This window comes from Cetorhinus maximus, chromosome 9 (assembly GCF_964194155.1).
Source record: "Cetorhinus maximus chromosome 9, sCetMax3.hap1.1, whole genome shotgun sequence".
NCBI classification, from domain to species: domain Eukaryota; kingdom Metazoa; phylum Chordata; class Chondrichthyes; order Lamniformes; family Cetorhinidae; genus Cetorhinus; species Cetorhinus maximus.
In genome coordinates, this window is record NC_135887.1 from 106,547,233 (window position 1) to 106,565,593 (window position 18,361).

The 18,361-nt window shown below is 43.8% G+C and overlaps 1 protein-coding gene across 5 annotated transcripts in view; it reads right to left on the reverse strand.

The window, feature by feature from the left end:
- The window catches only part of sox6 (SRY-box transcription factor 6), a 710,993-nt gene that overhangs the window by 221,113 nt on the left and 471,519 nt on the right, over positions 1-18,361 (reverse strand). The gene's annotated exons all lie outside the window — the stretch shown is intronic.

Here is an 18,361-nt window from a genome sequence, read left to right on the forward strand (position 1 = left end):
GATTTGGGTTCAAATCTCCACTACAGCAGATGGTGAAATTTGAATTCAATAAAAATCTGGAATTAAAAGTCGAATGATGAATATGAACCATTGTCGATTGTTGTTAAAAACCCATCTGGTTCACTAGTGTCCTTTAGAGAAGGAAATCTGCTGTCATGTGTGTCCAGATCCACAGCGATGTGGTTGACTCTTAAGTGCCCTCTAAAATGGCCTAGCAAGCCACTCAGTTGTATCAAACCGCAAAAAAGTTTGAAAGAATTGGCACTGGATGGACCACCCGGCATCGACTTAAGCACTGGAAACGAGAACGGCAAACTCAATCATGCAATGTCCTCCTTAATAACATCTGGGGGCTTGTGCCAAAATTGGGAGAGCGGTGCCACAGGCTAGTCAAGCAACAGCCTGACATAGTTGTACTCATGAAATCATACCTTACAGGTAATGTCCCAGGCATCACCATCACCACCTGCAGAGGTGGTGGCACAGTGGTATACAGTCGGGAGGGAGTTGTCCTGGGAGCCTCAACATCGACTGCAGCCCCCATGAAGTCTCAGGTCAGACATGGGGTAAAATTTTTAGCTCAGCAGGCAGGCGCGCACCTGACCCAACCGAGCGTAAAATGATGTGCGATGGGGTCGGGCGTGTGTCCCAACGTCATCGCGCACTTGCGCAATATTTCGGTCAGCGGATGCGCGCCAGAGTCGGAAGCATGCCCACCAACAATTAAAAGGCCTATTAAGGTTGATTAAAAGAAATTTTTCGCTGCTCGTCCAAACTTACGGTTGACGGGCAGGAGAAGAGGCCAAGCAGCCTTTGCATTTTTTTTGAAACCTCATCCATGGGCGGGATGAGGTTTCCAAAAGCAAAATAAAAATTAAATAAAAACTTGATTTTTTTCATTAATAACATGTCCCTGCTCATTTGACAGATTCACATGAGGGTACATGTTTTATAACATTTATAAAATCTGTAATTTTTTTTAAAAATCAGTTCATCTCCCTGAGTCAGCTCGGTGCCTCTTAGAGATTTGCAAATGGCACTTGCCCCACTCACACTCCCCCCAACCGCACAGGCAGCGCTGAGCGCTGCTGCTCACATTTTACGCTGGGCGGCCTTAATTGGCCTGCCAGCATGAAATTGCCTTCCGGCCCCAATCGCAGGCGGCAGGCGGCTTCCTGGCCGACCCCGCCTGCTACGCTGAGCCAGACCGACATGGATGAAATTCTGTCCATGGGCAAGGAAACCTCCTGCTGATTAACATGCACTGCCCCCCAAACCCTCAGCTGATGAATCTCTTTTTATTTTATTTCCCTATGGACTTTTCATCCTGCCCTGGATTGAGGTTTGAGCAAAAATGTAAAGGCCGCCTGGCTGATTGGCCCATTCACCAACCACAAAAGTGGACGGGCCACGAAAAATCGCTTTCAATTGCCTCCTTAATGGGCTTAATTGCCAGCTTAATTGTCGGCGGGCGCACGCGGCAGTTGGAAGCGCACCCACCTACCTTAAGATTGCTCACGTGCAGGATGATGTTGGGATGCTCGCCCGATGTCATCTTGTGCTATTTCACGTCCATTCGGGTCAGGCGCTTGCCCGCGAGGTGTAAAACTCTGCCCATGGGAACACCACCACCTGGAAATTCCCTTCCAAGCCCCATACTGTCCTGACTTGGAACTATATCACTGTTCTTTAACTGTCGCTGAGTCAAAATCCTGGAACTCCCTCCCTAACAGCACTGTGGGTGTACCTACACCAGATGGACTACAGCGGTTCAAGAAGGTAGCTCACCACCACCTTCTCAAGGGCAATTAAGGATGGGCAATAAATGCTGGCCCAGCCAGCGACACCCACATCCCATGAACAAATAAAAAAATATAGGGTGGCCAGGGAAAGGCTGAATGGAAGTAGCCAGTCTGCTATTTCCCGGTGATTGGGGTGTTATCTTATGCGGAAAGGCTAGACAGGCTGGGCCTGTATTCATTGAAGTTTAGGAGAATGAAAAGTGATCTTATTGAAACATATAAGACTTGGCTGAGTGGATGCTGAAAGGATGTTTCTCCTTGTGGGAAAGACTAGAACTAAGGGACGTAGTTTAAAAATGAGAGGTGTTCCATTTAAGATCAAGATGAGAAGAACTTTTTTTCCTCAGAGGGTCATGAGTCTTTGGAATTTTTTCCTCGGAGAATGATGGAGGCAGAGCCAACAAATATTTTTAAGGCAGGGGTAGATGGATCCTTGATTAACAAGCGAGTTAAAGGTAATCAGAGGTAGATGAAATGTGAAGTTGAGGCCACAATCAGATCAGCCATGATCGTATTGAATGGCGGAGCAGGCTCGAGGGGCTGAATGGCCGACTCCTGCTCCTAATTTGTATGTTCGTACATTTCCCAACTTGGAGAAAAAGGCGGGAAGGAAGGGGATGGGGAGTACCTCCCGTGAAGTACCCTGTGCCCATCAGGGACACCCCCCAAATTGGTACTTCCCATTTGTGCCTCCTTCCACCCCCAACCACGGCCTCTCAAACTCCCATCTCCCTAACCCCCCTTCATATCGCACCTCCGCCCCTTGCTGGAGCCCCTGATCCCTTTCCGACCTAAATCCTCGGACTTACTTTAAAGTCCGGTATCCATGATATTCTTCTTGGGATTCCCTAGTCTTCCCAGTTGTGGCCACTATTGTGTTCTAATGCCGCTGGGGCTACTCAGCTACTGGCCTATCAGATTGGCTGGCAGCTCTCAAGGGTGGGAGTTTCTTTCCCTGAGGGGCAAAATCTCACTCTCACCTTGTTAAGGCCACCCCAACCCCCACATATTTTCGCTGTGGGGCAGTTCTTTTGAAAGTTGGAAAGCTGCCAACCGACTTTTCTACTGGGGGGTGAGTGGCAGGGAATAGCAATACACCACTGCCACCAAAGTTAATCCCTTGGTGCCCTAATTGAGGGCAAGTTGAGTTTCTGACCGTATATCTACACCATCACTAGCGCTGTCTATTTCCACCTGACTCCATCCTGTCTCAGCTCATTTGCTGATGAAACCCTCATCCTTGACTCTGTTACCTCTGGACTTGATCATCCATTGCACTCCTGGCTGGCTACCCATGTTCCACCCTCTGTTAACTTAAGGTCATCCAAAATTCTGTTGTCACATCCTAACTTGCAACAAATCCCCTTCACCCGTCACCGTGCTGTGACTGCTGACCTACATTAGCACCAGGTCAAGCAAATTTAAAGTCTTATTTTCAAAATCCCTCTGGCCTTGCCCCTCTATATCTCTGTAATCTTCTCCAGCCCTGTAACCTCTGAGAAATTGGGGCTTCTCCAATTCTGGCCTCGAGGATCCCCAAATTTAATTGCTCCACCATTGATGGCTGTGCCTTCAGCCGCCAAGGCCCTAAGCTCTGGAATTCCCTCCCTAAACCTCTTTACCTCTCTTTCTTCTTTTAAGACACTCCTCAAAACATATCTCGCAATAGCTCTTAGGCAGCATGGTGTCAAATTTTGCTTAGAATGCCACAGTGAAGGGTTTTGGGGTGTCTTGCTGCATTAAAGGCACTACACAAATATAAGTTGTTGTTGAGATAATTAAATCAGAGCTAATGCTGCATTCAAATAAATCTCTACAAAGGGAAGCTATTCATTAGACATAATCTTGAACATTGCAAATTCAAAGGACATTGTTTAAACAATAACATTAACAATTGCTCAATTCACAATATTGTCGTATATACTGAGCTTTTCTGATCCGTGCTGAAATGTCACTTTGTGAAACACATGCATGAACATTTGGTCAACACTGCCACAAGATCATTTTATGAACTCACAGTTCGTTTCATAGACTGCTCCTCATGTTGCTAACACATGCTATTCCAAGATTTACTGGACTATAATTAGAAAAGCCATCTGAAGGAGTGACATGCTGGGGAAGCATTATTGCCTAAGACCAAAAAAGTGCATTATAATTTTCAGCAACAGAACTAAAAAGGATGTTGATAAGGCTGGTCCAGATTGGTATGGAGCTATTTCAGTATGATTCTTCATGGATGTGAGGTGCAGATGTGTGCTGATGTAACAAATTCAAACTGCTCACAGCAACGTATATTGTACAATTAGTAAGCAAAATGTATTGATCTTGGTCTTCCAAAATTGTCTCTAATTTTCCTTTAAATTGCTGGCGGTGATCTTGGCGGACAAACGCTCAACATATTTTTCCAAAATTCCTTATTTCCATTAAGTAAACATCCCTGCTAAACATGTAGATAAAATACCTCAAACAACACATCGGGTATCATCTGCCAATATTGGTATCAGTAATACCTAGATTAGGCTTGTCCAACTCATGGCCTAAGGGCTGGGTTGTTGTTCCCGAGGCCTCTGAATTTGGCCTGCCAAACTTGTTGGATGGTCAACAGCCTGATTTTTGAAAAGTGCTGTAAAGCTGCTCCTCCAATCACAGTGAGCCTTATCAGCAGCAAATGCAGCGAGAACCCAGCCTATGATTGGATCAGCAGCATGAGTAAGTAACTTCTGAGTAAGTGAGTTACTGGAGACAGTGTAAGAGAGAGGGTGTGAGGGGAAGAAAGAAACTGTGGGGTGGCACTGGTGGGGGGCGGGGAACTGTGCAGGGTAGAGAGAGAGTGTGATGGGGAGAGAGAGTATAGGGTAGAAAGAGTGAGGGGGAGAGTGTGAGGGGAAGGGAGAGAGTGTGAGAGGGAGAGAGAGTGTGAGGGGGAGAGAGAGTGTGGGGGAGAGAGTGAGTGTGGGGGGAGAGAGTGTGTGGGGGGGGAGAGAGAGTGTGAGGGGGAGAGAGAGTGTGAGGGGGAGAGAGAGTGTGGGGGGGAGAGAGAGTGTGGGGGGGAGAGAGAGTGTGGGGGAGAGAGAGAGTGTGAAGGGGAGAGAGAGTGTGAGGGGGAGAGAGAGTGTGAGGGGGAGAGAGAGTGTGAGGGGGAGAGAGAGTGTGAGGGGGAGAGAGAGTGTGAGGGGGAGAGAGAGTGTGAGGAGGGAGAGAGAGTGTGAGGAGGGAGAGAGAGTGTGAGGGGAGAGAGTGTGAGGTGGGAGAGAGAGTGTGAGGAGGGAGAGAAAATGTGAGGGAGAGTGTGAAGGAGAGAGAGTGTGAGGGGGGAGAGAGAGTGTGAGGGGGGAGAGAGCATGAGTGGGGGGAGAGAGCATGAGTGGGGGGAGAGAGAGGGTGAGGGGGGAGAGAGAGAGGGGAGTGTGAGGGGAGTGTGTGTACGGAGGCAGAGTGTGTCTGTGGGGCAGAGTGTGTACATAAGTTTGGCTCATTCCGAGTATCAGGATTCTCATTCACCCTCATCCACAAACATGCACTCTCATCCACAGTGGGTGAGGGTGAGTGAGTGAGCGCACGAGACAGGGTGTGAGCCGGACACACACACTCTCACCCTTCCACACTCTTAATGGATATCTTTATTTATTACTCTTTTTTCTTGTTCAGCAAGTTGTTTCTTTTCATAACTCAATTTTCTTTTGAAATTCACATTTAATGTTGCGCCAAACTTTATCTTTCCGAAATTTGTTCAACGGCCCCCTGAGTGAGAAAAATTTTGAAATGTGCCCACCCCCACCCCAAGCGAAAAGGTTGGATAAGCCTGACCTAGACCTTGTATTCCACCCTTCTTTCTGCTCCTCACTTTATTCTGGATCAGTCTTACAAAGAAGTTCCCCCACAGCTCTTAAAAAGGATTCCATGAGAAACATCGAGCTGTCTTCCTCTTCCAAACAATAACTGTGTATTTCCAGCAATTTTTCTTTTCGTTTCATTTCTCTGGCACAGACAGTTTTACTTTTCAGCTCAGGATTCATCAGTGTTTCAGCTACACTTTATCAATTACTGCAACTTGTCTTGCCTTCAAAATATAAAAAGAGTGGCCCTGTTTGAGATGGTCTTCAAAAAGCTATGCTGTAAAAGGTCCCACCCATGAATGAGCGATACACAGTAAGCTCTAAAATGCTTTAAAACAATCTGGAATGTAGCCTCGAAAACCATAATAGGATATGGTACAAGTGATTAAGTGAACCTTAACCCCACCCTACTGGTTACGCTCAAACTGGTGACACTTTATCTTATAATGAAACACACCATTGCCATATGGCTGCTTATTAAATACAGAGACACTCTTTCTTCACTCTAAGTAAGCTGCACTTTCAGGCCAATAAAAATTAAATTAACACAACGGTCTTTCAAACACCTTCCAGCCTTCTCAAAGAATTTCACTTTATTTGCTCAAAGATTTTAGTGCTTTCAAATTAATTCAGATCCTGCAAGTGAAAACAACGGATACTTTTTCCACCATTTCTAACAGCTCCCTGCACTGAATGGTAATTGGAATAAGGAGACTTCGGAGAGATTATCTGTGAACAAACCAACTTCGCACTTTGAACACAAGGGAGGGTGTGCAACCGTTTCAATAGGGGAATAAATCAAAGCAACATATAAAAATATGGGTACATTTATTAACCTTCACCACAACCACTCCAACCTCCTCATTTCAAATAACTCAAGTCTAATATTTATCTGAAATGATACGTCTTCTTTGTCAATGGTCACTATTTTATTTAGAATTTAAATGAAATGAGAGTAACCTGCTTGACCAAAGTGTCCTGAAAATCCAAAGAAGAAAATCTACTGATAGGACTTTATCTTGGTAATGTTACACACAGTGGGGAAACATTTCCAACGGGGTTCTATGATCTTCCGTCATATCTTCCTCAGGTAAACGGTGTAGAATTTTTTCAAGGCCTCTCCTACTCTTCTGTCAAAGTTACAGCGGACAATAAGTGGACCCCCCCGCCCAGGAAATATTAATCTGTGGCCTTGAAGTGTCAACTTAATTGAATTATTAGCACATTCGCCTCAGAATCAAAAAGCTGTCAGTTCAAACTTTTTTTTTTTATAATTCATTCACGGGATGTGGGCACTGCTGGCCAGGTCAGCAGTTATTACCAATTCTTAATGGCCCTTGAGAAGGTGATGGTGTACTGCCTTCTTGAACTGCTGCAGTTCAAGTGGCGTAGGTACACCCCCAGTGCTCTTAGGTGGGGGGGGGGGTGGAGTTCCAGGATTTTGACCCAGCGACAGTGAAGGAACGCTGATATATTTCCAAGTCAGGATGCTGAGTGGCGTGGAGGGGAACTTCCAGGTGGTGGTGTTCCCATTTATCTGCTGCCCTTCTCCTTCTAGATGGTAGCAGTCATGGGTTTGATTGGTGCTCTCTAAGGAGCCTTGGTGAGTTGCTGCAGTGCACCTTATAGATGGTACACACTGCTGCCACTGTTCATCAGTGGTGGAGGGAGTGAATATTTGTGAATGGGGTGCCAATCAAATGGGCTGCTTTGTCCTGGATGGTGTCAAGCTTCTTGAGTGTTGTTGGAGCTGCATTCATCCAGGCAAGTGGAGAGTATTCCATCACACTCCTGACTTGTGCCTTGTAGATGGTGGAAAAGCTTTGGTGAGTCAGGAAGTGAGTTACTTGCCGCAGGATTCCTAGCCTCTGAATTGCTTTTGTAGCTACAGTATTTATATGGCTAGTCCAGTTCAATTTCTGGTTAATGGTAACCCCCAGGATGCTGATGGTGGGGGATTCAGCGATGAATGTCAAGAGGCAATGGTTAGATTCTCTCTTGTTGGAGATAGTAATTGCCTGGCACTGGTGTGGCACGAATGTTACTTGCCACCTGTTGGCAAAAGCCTGGGTTTGTCCAGGTCTTGCTGCATTTGGACACGGACTGCTTCAGTATCTGACCTTACAATGAAAGGAAGGTCATTGATGAAGCAGCTGGAGATGGTTGGGCTGAGAACACTACCCATAGGAACTCCTGCAGTAATGTCCTGGAACTGAAATAATTGATCTCCAACAACCACAACCATCTTCCTTTGCGCTAGGTATGTCTCCAACTAGCGGAGAGTTTTCACCCTGATTGCCATTGATTCCAGATTTGCTGGGGTTCCTCGATGCCACACTCAGTCAAATGCGACCTTGATGTCAAGGGCAGTCACTCTCACCTCACCTCTGGAGTTCAGCTCTTTCATCCATATTTGACTCAAGGCTGTAATGAGGTCAGAAGCCAAGTGACCCCGGCAGAACCCAAACTGCATCAGTGAGCAGGTTATTGCTAAGCGAATGCTGCTTGATAGCACCATTGATGACCCCTTCCATCATTTTACTGATGATCTTCACAAGATTTGCACATATAATCTAGGTTACATTTCAGAACCGTGTTAAGGGAGTACTGAATTATTGGATAAGCTTTTAAACTATGGCCTGAACAGACAAATGTAAAATTTCTCACGCCGTTGATGAAGAGCTGTTAGTTCTCAGTGCGCTGACCAACATTCCTCCCTTAAATAAATTGGCTGCTGCATTTGGTAACATAACAGTGATTGCAATTCCAAAGTAATCCATTAGTTGTAGAGTGCTTTGAGTCATCTTGAGGCTGTAGCAATGCAAGTTCTTTCTTTCTTTAATGTGTAAGCATTGCACTGGTGTCAGGATTTCTAGCCATGATTAAACCAATATGCATATATGATTCGATTGTACTGCGTGGTTGCTCCAGCCTTTCCAACAGTAATAGATCTGTAGATTTAATCTACAAATTAAAGTTTTAGTTTTTAATGATAAAGTTAACCACTAGACATATAAAAATAAAACATGCTCCCATACAAGAAATTATTCTTGAAGTTACAGTTGTCGACATTTACCATCAAATGCTTTGGGCGAGATTTTAACTTGCTCACAACCCATTCACTTACAGAGTTAGAATCAGGCCCAGAATGTCTTTTTATGACAGCTTTTTGCTGCTTATAAAGAAAAAAGAATGACTTGCATTTTTATAACACCTGTCACAACTACAGGAAGTCCCAAAGCATTTTCCGTGCAATTAAGTACTTTTGAATTACAATCCCTGCTATAATGTAAGAATCACAGGGACAGGTGTTAACCCATTTAAAATAAATAAATGGACTAATGTCTGTGTTAAAATAATAGGCAAAGGAATGTTACCAAAACATATTCAGCTTTTGTAGACCAATATCACTAACAGAAATTTTCCAAGTCAGAGTCCTCAAAAATACATCACCCAGGTTATGCTGAGCCTAAGAACGTCATGAGCACTTTAGAATTTTCTAAACCCATGTTTAGTTTAGGAAAAATATTCTTAATGATAAATGTTAATTGTTCAAGTTCTGGCTGATCTGCAATATCTATCTAATTATTAGTGACGGATGTAATGCGTATAGATATCCATGTCTGCCCTGATCTATTTCTTAGCATCTGGCAGACCAGGGCCAATAAATTGTTTTGACATTGTGTCTAATAGTGATTAATGTCCAGTATTATAGCTCATGAATTATTAGGGATATTAACCCAACCAATTGATACAAGTACTTTAATTACTACAGTCCAAAAGGTGGTCTTTGTGCTTCCCCAGTATAAGTGCCCATGTCACCCTCATATATCCAAAAAGACTTGATAATATCAGTTCCTGGAGATCACCCTGTCCTGTGGGCCAGGATTTTACAGCCCCCGCGGCCCGTCTCCCCCCTGCGGATGCGGCGAGTCACTTAAATCTCCATTCAGTTCGGTGGGACCGCAATATCCCGCCAGGCGGGAGGGGCCGTAAAATCCTGGCCATGATGTCTTTTCAAACCTTCATACTTAATAGCAACAAACTCAGAATCAGCTACCTTAGTAGATGGTTACCCTCCCCAACTATGTTATCCAATTTTCCACTCCATAGCGAGCGGGTACTTTTTTATTAAGTTGGCTAATTTCTCCTACTTCCACTTTAGTCATGGACAACTCATTTCCTTCATCTCCACCATCATTGCTGATCAAAATGTTTTCCTTATTTGCTATTTGCTTAGTAAAGAATTCTGTCCTCATTACAAAATCATGCTGGCGATGCTCTTTTAAGGGACATACGGTGAATGCCAATGACAACAATGATGGAGAATGGATCCAGCACACTCCAGACTCACCCAGTTGCATATTTCCACTATTAGGACAAAAAAAAATTAGTTACAATGAATTCAAAATGTCCTAAGGGCATACTTATCTAACCTAGAGTTTGGTGTTCCAAGGAGAAACACACTGAAAATCATTTTACAGAGGCTGAATTACAGACGCAGTGGGCATAGTCTGACAGCTGCAAATACCATTCAGCACTTCAAAGGGCGAAAGCCATCTTCGATTCAATTAGCTGCCCTTTTGGTTAATGAGGGGTAGCCTGTTAAAAATAAAAGTTAAATATTGGACTTTCTTTTTTTTAAGAAAATTAAGGAGGAGGGCAGAGAGGAAAAACACGCTCGGTGAGAAGAGAAAAGTAGTGTTTTTCTCTTCTTTTCAAATTACAGCTATGAATTTGCAGAAAATATCTGTGAAGTTTACCTCAGCAACGGCATGTAATGGCCCAACCTATTTGTCCTGTTTAGATCTTCTGTCTTCTTTCAAAGACACATCAGACTCTTGTAGTGTGCCAATTGAAGTGTCACATTTCCTTAGCTGAGTTGATTTGGAATGTGTACATTCCCTAACTGAGCTCGTAGGGACGGTATCACTTACACGATAAATAACAAAAAAGGAATGGTCTCCAGAGTCAAAGAGAATAATTATAATTACTCTTGGGCTGCCCTTTCCCTGCCAGGCACAGCACACAAATACAGCTCAATGACAACAGTGTACATCAAGCACGCAACATTGAAACTTAACTGGGCTTCCTACTGATCAAGCACCACAAAACAGAATAAACCATCTTACTCTCCATGGTCTTGTCATTCCACCTGTAATAACTCATTTCCATACTTTAAGTTCAATTGACTGGGGGAGTGATTACTAAGGCAACAAATAGTGTATAACAAAAAGGTTCTATGGAGCCAGGAAGGCATAGTAAGACAAAGCAGGCACTCTAGCGGAGAGGTGCAACTACAGTACTGTCCCTGTGCAGCCATCAGATTAGTGACTGCAAAAAAAGTATCACTAACCATCACAACAATGTATTTAAATGGAATGCTTTTACACTTTCATATGCCCAGAACCATATCTTCAGAAACTGTGATAATATAATGCACAAATATGATACAATTTAATTCTCATCTTCCCCTTAATAAATTCTTTTTTCTTCTTTATAATGCAGTATTCTCCTCACATTGTGCAGTATTCACCCCAGTCTAGCTGGTTGCCTGGTCCCTGGCTTCTGCTATTGCTTTCCATCCAACTACTAGAAGATGGGTGAGAATGACCTGAGGTGATGTGCCTTCTGACTTTGTCTCTCTCTCTGTGGGACAATGCCTTGCTTCTACTTGACAAACCCATCCTCCATACCACCATTGCTCAGTATCCATAACAGAGGTAAGCAGGCCTGGATAATCCTGACTCTGTCCAGTTCTTGTATCATTCATGGGATGTGGGCATCACTGGCATGGCCAATATTTATTGTCCATCCCTAATTGCTGTTGAGAAAATGATAGTGAGTCGCCTCTTGAACCACTGCAGTCCTTGTGGTCTACTCCATTCCTAGTTCATCTAACTTGTTGCCACATGCCCTGGACCAGTTATTTATTATGAGTGCAGATAAGTTTACCTTTTCAATCCTGTTAATCAGTTTTGTCTCTCCACTTTGCTGCTGAACCTTCCCACCTTGAATGCAGCATCACAGATCCTGCTTGTCCAACTCCTGGCAATCTTGTTGATTTATTACAGTTGCATCCAACCTTGCTGCAGCTCCTGCCAGCCTTATGGCCACCTTCGCTAACCCTGCTCCCCATCTTGTTGTCGTCTGTGTTGCGAAACAATTAAGATATTAATGTAAGGTTTAGAGTTGGGCTGTAATTTAAAGTTGGGCTAAGGGGTGCCAATTTTTTCCCTTCTCTTCTGTCCTCAAAGCATTCACTCCTTGCACGGGTTCACTTCCAACTAGTCTCTCTCTACGTTATCAAAAGGATAGCAGTCAGGAGGTGAAACCCCAACCAATTTTCCCCTTCACAACATAGGGCCAGAGACCAGTGGTAAAACCCTCAGTGCAGTCTTAGAGCTAATTTGGCATTGACAATTGATCAAACATGGGACCTCGTCTTAGTTCTTGTGGCTCAACTACTGAGCCATTAGAAGATGAGGCAGCTTGCATGCTGGCACTTGGTGTTCCTGCATTTATGGCAGCGGGGAAGGGGAATGTACATGGAGTGTATGAATATTTTAGAATAGGGATATTTATATGGAACTTTCTCGCATGACGTTAAAGTCCATAATGGAATTATGGTGGATTTTAAATGGTCTTTGAAAAGATGCGCTTTGATGAGCTGAATTTCCTTTTCTCCTTTTGTATTTGCATATGCTCTATCAGCTCACCTCTCAAATTAACACATAAACAATAAAAACAATGAACAGGATATAAAAAGCAATAGTGATTGAAGGAAGGCATATGGACAACTTGATCATTCTTGAGTCAGTAGTTGTTACATATCACTGTGTGCGATCTTCAATGAAGTAGATGCTCACAGAGCCTTGTGAGTTGTTTTCGCCCCTCCTCTCCTGTAATTGCTGACTAGTGATGAAGTATGAACCCACAGGCAACAGGATTGGAACTTCTCACTGATTTTTCCCTTCAGGATCTCAGCCAAATTGGTAAGCAGCCTAGTTTGAGAGGTAACAGGTTCATTTGGCAGTCAGGGGCACCACTGCAAAGCTGATTCTTTCCTCACCACTGGATAGTGATCAGGAACAGGAAACATGGCCTTTTTTTTCTGGTGGCTCAGTTGGTAGCACTCTCACCTCTGAGTCAGAAGGTTGTGGGTTCAAGTCCCACTCCAGGATTTAAGAATAAAATCTAGGCTGACACTCCAGTAGAGTACCGAGGGAGTGCCGCACTTTCAGTGATGCTGTCTTTTGAATAAGAAATTAAACCAAGGTCCTGCCTGTCCTTACAGCTGAAAGTAAAAGATCCCTTGACACTGTTTCGGAGAAGAGTGGGGGAGTTATCCCTGGTGTCCTGACCAGTATTTATCCTTCGATCAATGTCAGAAAAAAAAGATTATACCCTGAATTTTCAGCTTGGCGGGTGGGCACAATTGGTGGGCCCGGAATCAGCTAGGAAACGGACCGCCGGCTGCGATCGGCTCCCACCCATGATTTCACACTGGCAGGCCAATTATCGACAACATCTTCCATCACTTTACTGATGATCAAGTGGCACTTAAACAGCAATAATCTGCTCACTGATGCTCAGTTTGGGTTCCGCTTGGGCCATTTGGCTCCTGACTTCATCAAAGCCTTGGTCCAAACATAGACAAAAGAACTAAATTCTAGAGGTGAGGTGAGAGTGATGGCCCTTGACATCAAGGCAGCTTTTGAATGAGTGTGGCATCAAGGAGCCCTGGCAAAATTGAGGTCAATTGAATCAGGAAGAAAACTCTCCACTGGTTGAAATCATACCTAGCACAAAAGAAAATGGTTGTGGTTGTTGGGGGTGATCATCTCGGTCCCAGGACATCTCTGCAGGAGTTCCTCAGGCTAGTGTCCTTCACCCAATGATCTTCAGATCCTTCATCAATGACCTCCCTTCTATCATAAGTTCAGAAGTGGGGTTGTTTGATGATGATCGCAGAATCTTCAGCACCATTTGTCACTCCTCAGATGTTGAAGCATGTCCATATGCAGCAAAACTTGCTCAATATTCAGGCTTGGGCTGATGAATGGTAAGTAACATTTGTGGCATAGAAGTGCCAGGCAATGACCATCTCAAACAAGAGAGAATCTAACCATCTCTGGTTGGCATTCAATGGCATTACCATCGTTGAATTCCTTCACTATCAACATCATGCGGTTACCATTGACCAGAAACTGAACTGGGCCAGCCATATAAATACTGTGGCTACAAGAATAGGTCAGGTACTGAGAATTTTGAGGAGAATGGTTCATCTCTTGACTCCTCAAAGCCTGTCCACCATAAACAAAGCAAAAGTCAGGAGGGTCATGGAATACACTCCACTTGCCTGGATGAGTGTGGTTCCGACACACTTAAGACGCTCAACACCATCCAGGACAAACAGCCCGCTTGATCAGCTTCCCGTCCACCAACATTCACTCCTTCCATCACTGACACACAGTGGCAGCAGTGGTTGCTATATAACTCACCATGTCTTCTTTGACAGCATCTTCCAAATCCATGACCTTTCCCACCTAGAAGGACAAGGGCAGCAGGCACATGGGAACACCATTACCTGCAAGTTCTTCTCCAAGCCACACACCATCCTGGCTTGGAACCATATCTCCGTTCCTTCACAGTCTCTGGATCAAAATCCTGGAACTCCCTTCCTAACAGCACTGTAAGAGTATCTACACCCACAGAGACTGTCATGGTTCAAGAAGGCAGCCCACCACCAACTTCTCAAGGGCTATTAAAGAAGGTCAAAAAATGCTAGTCTTGCCATGAAAGAATAAAAGAAAATGCTTTAGGACATCTGGTGGTCGTGAAGGTTGCTATAGAAATGCAAGCCTTTTTTTTGGAACACTAGGACACTGAAGCCCACTACAGCAAGCCTGTCTCTCCTAACTAAAATCAGCCAGTTAAATACAGAGTGGAAGTCAAACCTCTGGCAACATTTTCCCATCAGGCGTGGGCGGGCGGGTTCCTGATCGGCGCCCCTGGTCGGGGCGCGCTGCCATTTTACGTGGGTGGGCGAATTAAGGCCCGCCCAGCGTGAAGTGCGCCAGGAAGCGCTATGCACTCCCTGTGCAGGTGCGGGGGGGGGGGGGGGGGGGGGGGGATTCCCTGAGCCGGAAGTGCACTCTTTCGCGCATGCACACGAAAGAGTGCACGGATCTCCCTGAGGCAAAGTGCTGCCTCAGGGAGATCAGCTCAAACTTGAAACTTTAAATAAAGATGAGGAAAAAATTTCACTGCCATGTCCCTTCATGTGACACTCTCACATGAATTGGGACATGTCCATAGCTTTTATTTTAACATGCTTTGAAATTTTAAAATCCCTCATGAAACCTCATCCCGCCCATGGTTGAGATTTCATGCTTTTTCAGAAGCCCGCCAGGGCTCCCGGCCTGTACGCCAACCTTAAGGTTGGACAGGCAGGTCCATTAATGGTTTCAATTAGTTCTTTAATGGCCTTAATAGGCCATTGACAGGTCACGGGCGCGCAGCCGAGTCGGTTGCATGTCCGCCGACTTGAGAATGTAAATGACGCAGGGTGACATCGGGACACACGCCCAACGTCACCGTGTGTCATTTGACACGTCGGCGAGCGGGCCCTGCCCCCCCGCTCGCTGAACAGAAGATTCTGCCCCTGGGAATTTCCTGGGCTGGATGTACACAAAAAATATCTTTATCATCTGAACATTGAATTCCACGCAGCACAACCTTTGTGGTGTAACAGGTTCTCATGAAGTCGACTACTTCAGGTGGGACAAGATTTGTCCCCAACATTAATTTCTAGTCAGACCCGTGGTAAGAGAAGAGTCAGGACAACTTATTGTGTGGTCTAATTAAAATTTTAAAAATTATCATATAACAAATCCATCTGTCCTTTTATTTAACAAGACTGGAGTAACTCACCGTGAACTGAAATATACAAAGAATTTGTTAAGAAATGTGTTTTACAGGTGTTAGTTTGCTAACTCCCAACAGATCCAGTATGTGTGAAAAGTACCTCACACATTCCTGAAAAGTAATGCAAAAACTGAACAAATAATTAGTGTTGTAATTTGCAGAAAATTTGGATTCTTTCATTTGTTAAAAAGGACCTGAGCAGAATTTGTTTTAAAATAAAACGTGTCATTTGAACAGCACATGTGCTGCAGACCTGGTAAGCGAAGCAAAGCAGAAGATAACGGTGCATTTTAATTTTCTGTCTGCTGGGAACTTTGCTTGAAGTTTTTCAAAGTTATCTAATCAAAAGACTTTGCCTGATTAAAAAGATAAATTACAATGAGGGAGTTTCAAGCATCTTTATATTTCTGCTCGAACAAAATTGGCTGTTGAGTTTCCTCACACTGCCACCTTTTTAGAGCTTTTACTTGAGCATTGAAATGCTCATCTTATTTTTCCTTTGTTCATTGTTAATTCAGTTCTTAATTCATAAGGATCTTCACTTACACATCACTCAATACACATTTCATATGCTCCCCCTTGTAATGTAGACTGCTCTCTCCATATGCTTTTCTCGGTCATAGATTGTTCCTAGAGTTTCCCCTGTGCCATTAACTCAATTGTCTATTTGATTCCTCCATTGCAGTGACTGTTCCATCCAAAAGGTTCACCTCTCCTCATGCCATGGATACCTCTGTGCATGTGCTCTCCCATGAGCTGCAGATTGCTCTATCTGTACTGTTCCCCCATGCTACAAACTGCTCTCTCCAGAGAATTCTCATCCATTTTGTGGACTGCTTGATTCCAGTGGATGCACAGGGAGATCATGTAAAGGAATTATTCTGTGACATAGAGCCAATATGGATTATTTTTCTAACTTCATATGTTTCCCCTGCCCACAGATCATTCTGCCCATACAACATGCCCCACACCTTCAGTGAAACAGTATTCAGTCCTCAACGTTTTGGTTAATCACTATAGTTATACATGAGCAGTTGTGTTCAGGAACAATATTAAACCATTGAGCAAAAAGCATAGAAAAGTAGCAGAATGTAAATAAGAAAGGTAAGTTACCCAGCCACTCTTCTTATCCGAGACATAGCACTGTTATATAGTTCAGTAACACAATCGTGTAGTGTGTGATGAAATAGTAGCCTCCAATCAGCTATGCATAACTGCTCTGAAATTATGCTGTATATATTATTGATGGCAAAAACAGAATTACCTGGAAAAACTCAGCAGGTCCGGCAGCATCGGTGGAGAAGAAATCAGTTAACGTTTCGAGTCTTCATGACCCTTCGGCAGGAAACGTTAACTGATTTCTTCTCCACCGATGCTGCCAGACCTGCTGAGTTTTTCCAGGTAATTCTGTTTTTGTTTTGGATTTCCAGCATCTGCAGTAGCTTTTAGCTTTTTGTTTATATTATTGATGGGTTCATCTCAACTTTATATGTCCACCATTTACCCATTGAGTTTTAAACTCTTTAGTATCTATGTTAAACGTGACACAGGAACCTGTTTAGCATTCGTATATTATGCAAAGTAATTTCAAGGCTAATGTGTCCCATGCATTTATCTCATTATTTTTGCACATTAACATTATTCGGTAAAGTCTGCATCTTTCTGTTTGAATATAGTTGCAAGGTAACTGGTTGGGTTTGGAAGAGCTGTGTCAGCTCTTCATGTGGTACTTTTAGGCTAATTCAGTTTGAGTGAGAACCATTACAAATCACTCTGCACATTGATTAGTCAGTGAACTCTGATGTTGTAAGAAGCGCTTAGCATTTTCCATTAGAAAATTGCCCCCGCTTGAATTATCTTTGTTTTGCACACTTCTTTTCCAAGTCCCCAAAGGCGCTAGTTCATGGTGTTACAACTGGTCAAGTCTTCCATCAGCCCACCCACCCACGAACCACATTAGACAGTGAATACTAATGTGTTGTTAACCTTGGAAAGTGCAGTCAAGCCCAATTCTTAACTGTCATCCACACATGCATTTTCTAGGACAATAGAATGGATAGAATTCAGAAGCAAGCAAGATGTCTGAGTTTCCAAGCTTAGAATACTGACTCTAACCATAATAGTCCTATTGAAGATATCACAATTTTTAATGTTACTTAAAAATATTTATTTATTTTAGATGATCCAAGCCTACACTTGAGGCGAAGTCATAACATCTGGCATTTGTATTTTACAACAAGGCTGGAAATCCTACAAGATTCAGTCGTGCCTGAGTTAATTTAGAATTCTAAAACATATGGACTACTTCAAGTTCCTTCTCTTCACTTTCAAATTCCCCTATGGTCTCATTCCATCCTACCATAGAAGTACCTTCCAGTAGATAAGTCTCCACACCCATCCTATGCTTCCCTGCTATCAGATTATTCCTCATTCATTATTCCATCTGTTCCACCACCAACGGCTATTCTTATAGCCACTATGTCCCTGCCCTTTGGAACTCCCTCCATGAATCTCTCTGCCATGTCACCTCCTTCAGCCTCTCCTCCACTACCTTTCCACTATCTCACTCCTCTCCTTCTCAGCGTTCACGGTTTTCGACCACCTGTAAAAACTTTTGAAACATCTTTCTATATATGAGGAGTGCAATTGAAATGCAAGTCATCGGTGGCATTTAACACCACTTTTAAGAAGTTAAAAAGCTACCCTGAGCTCAGGGAACCTTCATCCATGGGTGATACATATTCAAGTGAAGATCTCACTTCAGCTAAAATGGAGGGGACCAGGGGAGGCAGG